Source organism: Ictidomys tridecemlineatus, chromosome 6 (genome assembly GCF_052094955.1).
Source record: "Ictidomys tridecemlineatus isolate mIctTri1 chromosome 6, mIctTri1.hap1, whole genome shotgun sequence".
NCBI lineage: Eukaryota > Metazoa > Chordata > Mammalia > Rodentia > Sciuridae > Ictidomys > Ictidomys tridecemlineatus.
The window spans coordinates 92,324,560-92,336,681 of record NC_135482.1 but is presented as its reverse complement, the minus strand read 5'-3'; the positions used below and the strand labels follow the sequence as shown (position 1 = coordinate 92,336,681).

Here is a 12,122-nt window from a genome sequence, read left to right as displayed (position 1 = left end):
ATTTGAAAAAAATTACTGGTTCCTTTGTCATAAAAATGTTTCTTAGAAAACGATATTGCTTTTTACTTATACTGAAAGCTTTTTACTTATACTTACTACTATCTCTCATGTTATGTCACTTAGGAAAAATTCTATCCTAATTTCTTGTTGAATGAATATGTGCAGACAAGCATTTATTCATCACGCACAAACATGACCTCTTTTAAGTCTTCACTCCTGATATTTATGGCCTAAGAATGAGGTAGTTCAAGTGAGTCATATATTTACACTTAGTAGAGAGATTAAGAAAAAAAAATTAACACCACAATTTCCCTTAAGTAATGGAAAAATGTGACTTGTTACACATTTATTTTCAGTGCTTTTCCAGCCATTCTCCAGACTTAGGGTCACCTAAGATTACCTTAGGTTTTCTTGAAAGAAAGAGTAAAGGAGTTATGATTGTGCTCAATTTTAAATTAGAAAATTATCTGTTACTTTTAGGCAACACAAGTAACCACAGTGAATTTTACTGTTCTGGATATTGAAAAACATGAACCAGAGATACAAGCTTTGAAGATTTGAAATGAATGATTTTGAATTAAATTTCCCACATAATAGGGCCCCAGACATGCACTATGTTTACAAAAGAGTTCCTTTATTCCAATATTTAGACATTTGTTTAAGGAGAAAGAGTGTCTAGTGTTTACAAACAAAAGGGAAATGATAAGATTCAGAAAAATCCAATGAGTTGCATGAGGTAATATTAGAGAATCACAGTCCATGGGAAATGCAGGAATAGTTGGAGAGCATTCATACTTATAGAAAAAGAACATTTGTGGTGTATTACTATCATGCAGATAAGGCATCTAAAATAAATACATTCATTAAAGGCAAATTATGTGAGTCACATAAGTTTTACTAACATCTATGAATTATCTTCTCTGGAGATTTTCCAAGGTAGAGAGTGGTATAGGTTGAATTGGGTCCTCCCTAAAGATGTTGAAGTCCTTACCCCTAGTACCTGTCTAGGCACATGAGCTTATTTGGAGGTAGTGTATGTGCAGATGATCAAAGATGACTTAATGGACCTTTATGGATTATGGCTGAGTTCTTACAAAAAGGGGGAGTTTGGATACAGAGACAGACACATGCAGAGCACAGAGGATGTGCAGGACAGCATCTATAAGACAAGTGCATCTGAGGTTACTAGAAGCTGGGAGAAAGATGGAGCTGATTCTTCCTTACAGTCTTCTGAAAAAAACCAGCAACTGACACCTCAATTTTGAACATCCAACCTTCAGAACCAAAAGACAACACATTTCTGCTTTTTGACCTACCTAGCTCATGGACCTTTGTTAAAGAAGTGCTGGAAATGTAATACAGATTGTATTTTTCTAATACCTGCCTTTTGGCCTATTGTTTAGCCACCAAGTTTCCCTGGCAATCAAGAGAGCACAGAAGTTTTGTCCAGATTGCCCTGAGATCCAACCAGCTGGTCCTGTTGTGGACTGCCGCACACTGACATCTACATAAGGCAAGTTCCTTTCAAAATTTGCCAGACCAAGACAATTAGAAGGGCAAATCTGTTGTTAAAAACTCACATATTTCATTATGAAGCCATATACAAACTCTACTTTATCACTCAAAGAAGAATGAAGGGTAACAATGTTGCCAACAATGTGAAGAATCAGGGATCCATTGTATTTCACTTTGAGGAAAATTTGGCTGAACAGCTATGTAGCCTGAATAGTGAGAATTTGGAAAAATGGGGAAAAACACGTGTAATTATAAGCAGCAACCATGGACATTCACCAATGGTCCAAAACCACAGAGAGTGGTTCATCAGCTGCTTCTAACATGTGTCAGCTCGTTGGTCCCCTGCCAAGCAGTGCAATCAACATAAGTTAAAACTCGCCCCAGTAATCCCCAGCAATCGGGTTTATAAACATTATCTCTGTGCATTACTTACATAAGACAATGACTTAAAAACTATCATACAAATAGAATGTTTACAATTAGAATTTTTAAAAATATATTGAAATTCAGAATGGGCCTGTTCTAGTAGAGGATGAAAGCACTTCAAAGAAGTTAATTTAAATTAAATTGTAGCACCATATATTTTCAGTTTTTGAAATATAAATTACAAGCTTTAGGCATTTAGACATTGCCGTGAGACCACCTTGATCCTTGCTCCACAAAGAGACTTGGAAAAGAAACTATTGTCTGTATAAAATAATTAATTGATATAAAAACTCAGATAAAAGATATTTAGACTGAAAAGCTTACTAAAGCATAGAAAGCAAACAATTAAAAATAAAGAGAAAAAGCCTACATTGTATTAGAGTATATAAAGTCATACAACACCACCAAGTTTTTTCATCTTTCACTTCCTAGTAAGCATCTATGATGCATTGTAACTATCAGAGAAGTATGCACACACCTGGGGCCACCTGTGTAGGTGTGACCAGAATCTGCCTGTTGGAAAATAAAGGATTAAAAAATGAAATTAGAGAAAATGACACATAAAAGGACAACTTAAGTTCCCAGCAAAGCAAACATATAACCAGGTTTATCAACCCTCCAGCATAGTCCTTCTGAGCTGTGTTTCCACAGGAAAATGAGGGTGGAGGGAATCACAAAAGTCTTGGCTCCGGTCCACCCCACTGGCCTGCTAACACAGGCCCAGCTCCCTGGTGCACCAGGGTCTCACTAAAGTCCCTCCCAGAAGAGCTGCTTTCATTAAGTTGAGTAGGAAGGAGAACAGGCAACAGGATTGGGTAGAAATTAGGACCCTGAAGGAGCTAGGAGGTGGGTGAGTGTTGGGGGGAGGGGTTCCATCTTCTGATTGGGAAATGCTAGTTAGGACGCACTTGAGAGCATCTAACAATCATCTTCTAGAATTTAGAAACCTTTTTCCTACTCAGGTTCACTGCAATACCCCCAGAAGTCTCTGACAGCCTGCAGTTGTTAAGTCAGGACATTCAACCAAGGCACTAATTTACGGTTCAGAGTATAATCCTTAAACATTTTTGTGCTATGAACCATTTTTGCATTGTGTGTGAACCACTTCTCATAATCATACTTTTAAATATATTTAATATAATGTATATAAATAAATATGCAAATAAAACCAACAATGCTGAAATACCACTATTACAATATTAAAAGAGTATTAACATACTCTTTAAAAGAGTTTTTTTTAAAAATATTTTAAAAAATTTAAAAAACAAATTGGTGAAATAGTAATTGTATGGTTAACATATTTAATATGATATATTTTTGAATCTAATAATTATACTTTGACCTTGATGAGTATAAATGACATTTTGAGAATCAGCAACTAATATGACTGAAAATACCCGTGATTCCTATGGGTGACAAAGTCATAGGTATTGCTAACAACACTGTGATTTATTTATAAATTAATAATGAATGCATTCTAAATGATATTAAAAGTTAGTAAAAATGAAGGTGGAATATTTTCCCATAAATTTCATAGAACCTCTGAAATCTATCAGTGGACTCAGTGGCTCTGGACCTAAACTTAAGAATTCTGGTATAGATTTAAAAAAAGAAAAGAATTATGCTATAGAGGTTTACCCTTTTTCATACAGAAGTTGACTACAAATACCACATTGATTGTTATGAAATTGTATTACTAATTACCAAATTTTCAGTGTTAATTGAAACTCTATTTTTGATGCCTTATAAGTCTCACTCCAAGTCTCAAGCACTGTTGCGCTGCAGAGTTGTGGTGTGCTTGTCAATGAAATTGCTGGGTTCAGAATGGACTTGTAACAGTTGTCTGTATATTCTTTCTAAACCAGGCTGTGCAAAAAATTACACATGAATGGAATGGAATTATCATTGCATCATGAGACCTCAGGAGAAAGAAGTACAGTTGAGCGATCAACCTACTCAATAAAACAGGGTGGTTCAAACTTAGACTCTGAAGTCAGGCAGAGTTTCATCCAAATTTCAATCCTAGCACTCTCATTTGTCACTCATTAACTTCTCTAACTAAGCTTCAGTTATATGAGCTACAAGACGGAGATAAAAATAGTGTCTATCCCTTGGAGAAATTATTAAGGGGATTAAATGAGATAATGCATGACAAAGGGCTAAACCAGCACCTGTTGCAAAGTATCTGTTGCTTGTTGTCAGATGAGAGAATGAAGGCTAGCTAGCTACAGTTCTGTCAAGCATCTCAGCCTGTCTTCTCTTGAGGCTTCTTTTCTTGAGCCTGCTCTCAATTCTCTGATTTAGTAGATAGACTCTGTTTCTCATTCTGCATTCTAGATCTTAAAAAAAGCAGGAGAAAATAGAAAAAGTAGAAGAAGCCACTTAGATTGTACAAAGGGCAGATGCACAGGGCCTATCAGAATAGCTTATGACTATTTGTAACCAGCAGATAAGACTCTAGGTCTGGTATCAGCTTTAAACTATTTTGTAATTTTGGGAAATATTTTACAATCCAGCCACCCCCAGTTTTTCTGTGCCAAAATGTCAAGTGGGACGTGCAAGAAGCTTGAGAACTAGCAAGTAATTTTTCATATAAATTCCCACTAGTTGGGACTGACATGAAGGATGTAATTAATGGCCATTTTTGGGAAACAACCATATTCTTGTTTTATAAAAATGTGGTGCTCAGACTTGTCAACTGCTTCCTGTTCCTAAAGTAACTGAACTTACATGAAGTGTGCCATTTATAATTTTTGATTTCTACCGTTTACTTAAAGAAAACAAAATTGAAAACAGAATTTTAGCTCCAAAACACACAAAGATAACTGAGGAGGACTAGGAGATGAGCCCTCTGGTCACCTATTTCAAGAACTTGAACTTGTCTTTCTGATTTCAGTGAAATACAAATGACTGTCTCCACTGATGGGGGAATTTTTCTTTCCAATATTTTTTGTCACTTTTTGGCTGTATTTTCAAACAGAAAGAAGCTATGAGAATAGAAACAATAACAGATTATTTATCTAGATCCACCCATTGCCTACAGTTTGTCCCACTTATTTTATCATTCACTCCTTCCCCCCCTTCATTATCTACATTTACACATTTTCTTACCATTTGAAATAAAGTTGGAGACATTATTCCTCCTTACCTCTAAATGCTTCAATATGTAAACTTAATAAAGATGTTATAAGAACAGTGTCATTATCAATTTCAGAAAATTTGCCACTGACATGATAATAGTATCTCATTTATAGTCCACAATCATATTTCTTCAATTGTCCCAATTAATCTCTTTAGAGCTACATTTTTTTCCACCTGGTAAAGGATCTAATTCAAGGCTAAACATTGTGCTTCAGTGTTACATCTTTTCTCTCTTTTCAATTGAAATGGTTTCTCAGTCTTTTACACACACACACACACACACACACACACACAGAGACACATACACAAGTTCCAGTCTTTGACACTTTTGCAGAGTACAATTTTTGAAGAGAGACAGGCAATTGTCTAATATTTCTTCATGATTAGATTCAGATTATGCATCTGGGGACAGAAACATTACAGAAGTGAGGCTGTGTCCTTAGTGCATCATGTCAGAAGGCACAGTTGCTAGCTTGTACCATTATTTGTGGTGTCAAATTTATTCACTTGATTTCAAGGTGGCATTTGGGTTTTTTTTCCACTGAAGTTACTAATTTTTCCATGGCTAATTAAGAAGAAATCTTTAAGGGATACTCTGAGACTTTGTAAATGTCCTAATCCCCATCAAACTTTCATCCACTAGTTTCTGCATCCATTATGTCTGAATCAATTGTTATATGGATGGTTTCTAAATGGTATTTTTTTTTACTCTCATTTCTTCTGCAATTATTAATTGATTTTCTAGTATAAGGAACAGTTTGTCTTTCTCCCTATTGACTTATCTATTCATTTATTATTATATCAACAAGAAACACATGCATTGTTATTTTTGTTAATGGTTTGCAATTTATTACTATCATTCCTTACTTTTGTCTCAGAAGTAGTCAATGATAACCATTTCAGGCTGGGTCTTGTATCCTTGACAGGTCCCCATTCATCATTTATTGAACACAAACATGATAATATTTTACTCTTTTGCACAATTTTCTGCCTTGCTAATACAGAAATAAAATTTTAATTCTTACATAAAGATGACTCACTTTACTTTCACTGTAAAAGAAAAAAAGTATAAATATATGTATATTTATGTACATAAATATGTGCTTATGTATATAAATACACACTTATGTATATAAATATATATGTTTATATATGTAAATATATAAATTTATATTTGACTTCTCGGGATTTTTAGTTCTTTATTCAGATATTGATTTTGGACACTTCTTTATACTTATTGATGTCAAAATACATCAGATCCAGAATAAAAGAAACAACAAAAATTCCCTACCAAATTTATATCCATGACAAAGGGGATATTTAATGGATCTTGGCCTAAGACAATGGGGGAGTATTTTGAGATTCCACAGTTTATCTAAGAAGAAAGAGAGAATTAGAGATCACCATAAACTTTGGAAAATGGAAAAGGAAAAAGATGAGCATAACTACTAAATATTTATGACAAATTTCTCTTTGTATAAAACTACAAATAGCCATTTAAGTTTCACTAAAATAGTTCTTTGCGACTAAGCAGTTTTTATTTATGGTGTCTCTACACACAAGTGTGTGCATACACACACACACCCGCACGCACGCACGGAAGCCCGCACAACACATTTTGGTCATTTTTGTTTTAAAACTTTTTATGAATGCTATACTACATAAGTAGTTTAAGATTGTGTTTATTTCACTGATTTTTAGTTCTAACTACTGTGAATCTTGTGGGGCTTAGTAACCCCGTCTGGGTACAAGCCAGCTGACAGGTTGGGATGAAGCATACAAGGACTGAAGCAGATACTCAACATGTGCAGATGCCACTGAAACATAGCTGTTCAAAGCCCACATTTCTGGAAACTTTGTAAGTGTTCTGTCCCTAAATGAAACAAAAAGGAATCATACAACAGAAGGTATGCAGAACTTGGAGTGTGACCGTAAAGATGCTAACCTTTTCATCTCAATTTTATTATCACTAAAATACAAAAGATGACAGCACCTTACCTACCCCACAGGGTTTCTGTAATGATTAAAAGAAGTACTGAAATAAAATACTCTGAATTTGAAGAAGTCATTTAATTATGATCACACTTTGTCCAAGAGCATTTGAAGACATTATATTGAGTGTTGAAAATGATAAATTCAGTTTTAGACATTTCTCAAAAGAAGAAATACAAATGTCTATCAAACACATGGAAAAATACTCAACATCCCTAGCAAATAAAAACAATACTAAGATTTCATCTCACTCCAGTAAGAATGTATCCATCAGGAATACAAATAATAATTAATGCTGGCCACAATATTGGGGGAAAAAGTGCACTCATATACTGTCAGTGATTCCTCAAAAGAGTACGAAGGTAATCACCCTAGGACCCAGCTATCCCATTCTTTGGTGTTTATCAAAAAAAAAAACTAAAATCAACATACTAAACTGATACAAACACATTAATGTTTATAGTAGCACAATTCACAATAGAAAAGTTATGGAACCAGTCCAGGTGCCCATCAACAGATGAGTGGATAAAAAATGTATGGTATATGGGCTTGGTTTGTGGTACAGTGGAAAAGCACTTGCCTAGCATGTGTGAAGCACTGGGTTCAATCCTCAGTGCCACATAAAAATAAATAAAATAAAGGTCCATCAGCAACTAAAAAAAAATTTTTTTAATATGATAGATAGACACAGTGGAGTTTTACTCAGCCGTAAAAAAGAATGGAATTATGGCATTTGCTGGTACATGGAGAGAACATCATGCTTAGTGAAAAAAAGCCTCAGAAAGTCAAGGGTCAAATGTTTTCTTTCACATGTGCACATGTGGAAGCAAGAGCCAACTAAGGAAAGAAAAGGGTTGGGGATTCCATGAAAATAGAAGGGAGATCAGTGGAGTAGAGGAAGGAGATTGGCAGGTAGAGGAAGGAGAGATGGAAAAAGAAAGGAACAGTGAAATGAAATTGATCAAATTATGCTATGTACCTATGTGCATATACCACAGTGAATTATACACACACACACACACACACACACACACACATTATACACATTAAAAATTAGTAAACAAATGAATGGAAGACCAGTGAAGTAAAGAAAGGGAACTGGGGAGAGGAGGAAAAGGAAAGAGGAAGTACTGGAGAATGATCTGGAGCAAATTATATTCGATGTATGTATGATTATGTCAAAATGAACCTCAAAATATATAACTACCATACACTAATAAAACATTTAAAAGTAAATAAATAAGAAATTTTAAAAAATAAATAAAATAAAAATTATCTATTTTTCCCCATGGCAGCATATTAAAGGTAGAAATTTAAGAGCTGAGTTAGAAAAATACATTTTGGGACGCTCAAAAGCATTAAAACCTTAGGGAATAATGCCTCTAACAAGCGGAGAGACATCACTGAATGTATAGATCTATGAGCTACATTCCCAGTCCCTGGTATAAATAAAGTATGACACACATAAAAGTCTCCATGTATGGGCCATGTTAAGGAAAACCTTAGAGTTGATGAAAATGTATTCTTTGGAGCACATTCATCTTCTCTTTAAGTACTGCCTGTCTCGGGGATAACAAGCTAGTTACTAAAAGCCCCTTGCACAGAGAACAGATCTGTTCTCCATTTAGACTGGACCTCCCACCTTTTCCCATTTATATTTTTCTTGTTCAGAGTCCAGCCAGATCCCCTCCCTTCTGTGTTAATGACTGATGTACTAAACCAATTCTCTTAGAAGTACATTCACTTTAGGAAGAGATTTGAGAGTCTCACAAATTATTTACCTATGAGCACCTATTCTGCATTACTCCCTGCATTAGTAGTTTGGACAATGGCTGTACCCAAGACATATACAGTCTCTGCCTTCATTTAGGTTCCCCTCTGGTAGTGAAGACATATAACTAAAGAATCAAATGTCAATAATAATCAGAGTAATAACAACAAACCATATCCTTGAGCACTTATCACATGCCAAACACTATTCTAAGTGTTCCACATGAAAAATCCTCCACATAAACATTTGCAGTGTACATTGTTATCATTCCCATTTGATTTTAAACAGTAAGCCTTAGGAAGCTTAAGTAACTTTCACACAATTACTACACGGCAGAGACAGAATCCAAACACAGTCTGAAACCAGTTTCTACATCCTTTGGTAAAGAAAGTAGGAAGCATTGTGGAAACATAACCTAACCTAGACATGGGACAGGAATGAAAAGCTTTCCTGAGGAAGTATTGTTGAATTGGAGATTTGAAAAATGAGATTAGTTCTTTAATAAGATGAATCTTTTATAAAGCTTTCAGGGTACTTAGACAGGATGAGGGCAGGGTGAGGGCGGAATGACCCACATTTCACTGTTGAAAGGACAGCCATCTCTGGTTAGACACCAACTAGACCAAGGCCTGTTGCCAGCTCTGGCTGAGGAGTGCCCCCAGAAATAAAAACCCAGTAGTCTTCTCTCCTGTTCTTAGAGCCAACTACTAGAGCACAGCTCTTAAGGGGAAGGTGTAATTAGGTAATGCAACCCACAGCCACAGATCAAAACATAAAGGGTAACATATATGACGATGCTGGAGTAGGAAAGGGGAGCAGAAAAAAACTTGTTTATTTTTCCATGCTAATGAGAATCTCTTTTGTTCTCAAGGAAGGAAAGTAAAGCATGAAGACTTTTTTTTTTAAAAAAAAGACTACAATAAAATGTATTGTAGTTATAATTTTATGTTTCTGGGCTCTTAGAGATCTATCTAGTCTAATTCTCCTATTTTGCAGGAGGAAGATGAGTAGTGTTTTTATCACATGGCCAATTTACAGTGAAGAACGGGACCTAGACCTCCTTATAGCATTACACTAGACCTTAGAATCTCATACTGTGAATGGTTTTAATTCTTCCCATTAGCAATAGCTTTATGGTCTTGTTAAGCCTTGATTTTTGCTAAAAATTTTGACAAACTTTGTTAAAGCAGTATGACTAGTGTTTTCTTTTGATCCCCTGGTTATATTAATGAGGATCCCCAGTTTCTACCTTTTGTTGAAATATCACAGAATGTATGGAAATCATGAGCAATTTCCTTTGCTGTAACCCAACAGTGTCACTACACAAAACCTGCCAGGTGGCCTGATGTTTAAAACAAGAGAAAGGATTAACATATGAGGGAAAGAAGATAATGCCAGCAACAGGGAAGAAGGGATGAAAATTAAAATTTGGAATTTCATTTTGTGGTACAAAGAGTCGTTTTCCTGAATTGTATTTCAAATGGTGCCTCTGTTAATTTTAAGAGGAACAACATAGAGGTTTGAGATGAAAGAGAGGATGATCAAAACACTTAAGATTCAGTATGAAGAGGAAAAGCTAGGTGAGAAAGAGGAAATATTTCCAGAAGGGGATAGACAAATGTGGGGTAGTGTTGAGAGCCACAGCCAAGGGGCCCCAGCAAACTTCCAGCTGCCAGCTGATGATTGGCTCACAGTGGCCCCAGCAAACTTCTAGCTGCCAACTGATTGGCTCCTCTGCGGTAATGCTCATTGGGCTGTTTCCCCGCCCTTTCAGACCACGGAGCTGCTCATTGGGGGATTTTTTTTGGCTCCACCCACACGACCCAGCCAATCGGCCTCAAGAGCAGGAGGAGTGGGGGAGGTTGAGAGGCTTGTGGGAAGCTGGTGGTGGCAGTTGGGCTCTGAGGGAATTCCTGAAGAGCTTGTGTGGTGTGGTGTGTGTGTGTGTGTGTGTGTGTGTGTGTGTGTGTGTGTGTGTTTTCTAAAAATAAAGTTTGATTCTGCTTGATAAGTGGCTCCTGAATTGTGCCCAGCCAGACTGTGGCAGAGTAGGGGAAAGGAAGTCATTTAATAGTCAGATGGTGTCTACTATAATTCCAAATCTGCTCAGTGGATCTAGTCAGTAAGACAGAAACCACTGTAGGTCTTTCAAACAGAGGGCATTTAAAAGAGGGTGGTCATGACCTAAAATGATGGAAGACCTGAGAAGCCAGGGAATAGGAAGAAAACAGTGAAAAACTATAGTCACACTAGTGTTGAGGGAGAAACATGAAGAAGTGGACACCAGGATCTAGCATATGGAGCCTTCCAGAAGAAGCTGGAGAATGGCCAAGTGAAAGAAGGGATCATTGGTGAAAGAAGCTTTCTAAGGTCATTAGAATTCTAGATAAGATGCAATTACTCTCGCAGACACCATGGGAAGCAGATAAAGAGAGGAACATTGTGGTTTTCCCTCCTTCCTGGTCTTCAGTCTTTTGCCACTGCCTCACATTGGCAATCGTACTTGGAATGCAAAAGGTAAGGCAGCCTAGGAAACCCAGCTCCATTTGCACTACAAAGAAGAGCAAAGCTAAGACCAGCCTGTGGCATAGTTGATCAAGGCTGACCCCAAAAGATGAGCCAATCCTGACTGGGGCAAATTTTACTCATTAACAGCTCATTAACATCTCATTAACAGCTCATTAGCAGCTCATTAACATCTGTGAGGCTTTGATTGGTCCTTCCTCCTCTTTCAGGCTTCTGAAAGTCAGCTCCAAACTCATTGTCTGTTCACCAAACTATGGAGTCCCACTGATCCACCAAAAATGTTTCAGCCATCCATAAAGACAACAGAGGCTCACCACAGGAGATCATCACTGCATTTTTCTGAGATCTTGACACGCTATGAAGCTCATTAGTTCTCTCTGCCAAGGGACAAGAGCAAGGCCTGAACCCTTAACCCTAAACCCTAGAACATGAATCCACCAAGATTGATCATCTGCTGCTTCAGTAGAGCTGCCTATGAGAAGTCCTGGACCACCACTAATGAGCATCCCCCGGCTGTGTCCCCACCTGCCAGACTAGAGTCAGCAGTAAAATTTCCCAGCAGTTGCCCTGCCTTGAATTGTGGATTCACTGTGCCCGGGGGCCAACAGTATCGCTATATATTTTCCTGGGCTTGAACCACATCTAGTCTACCATGCAGTCACATTGAATTTTCCTTCCTGGGCTTGGACCACATCTAGTCTACCATGCAGTCACATTGAATTTTACTTCTCTACCTTTCCCTCAGTAATTT

The 12,122-nt window shown here is 36.9% G+C and overlaps 1 protein-coding gene across 2 annotated transcripts in view; it reads right to left on the bottom strand.

Moving 5' to 3' along the window:
* Rerg (RAS like estrogen regulated growth inhibitor) overlaps positions 1-12,122 on the bottom strand; it is a 118,290-nt gene that overhangs the window by 55,838 nt on the left and 50,330 nt on the right. The window lies entirely within an intron of this gene.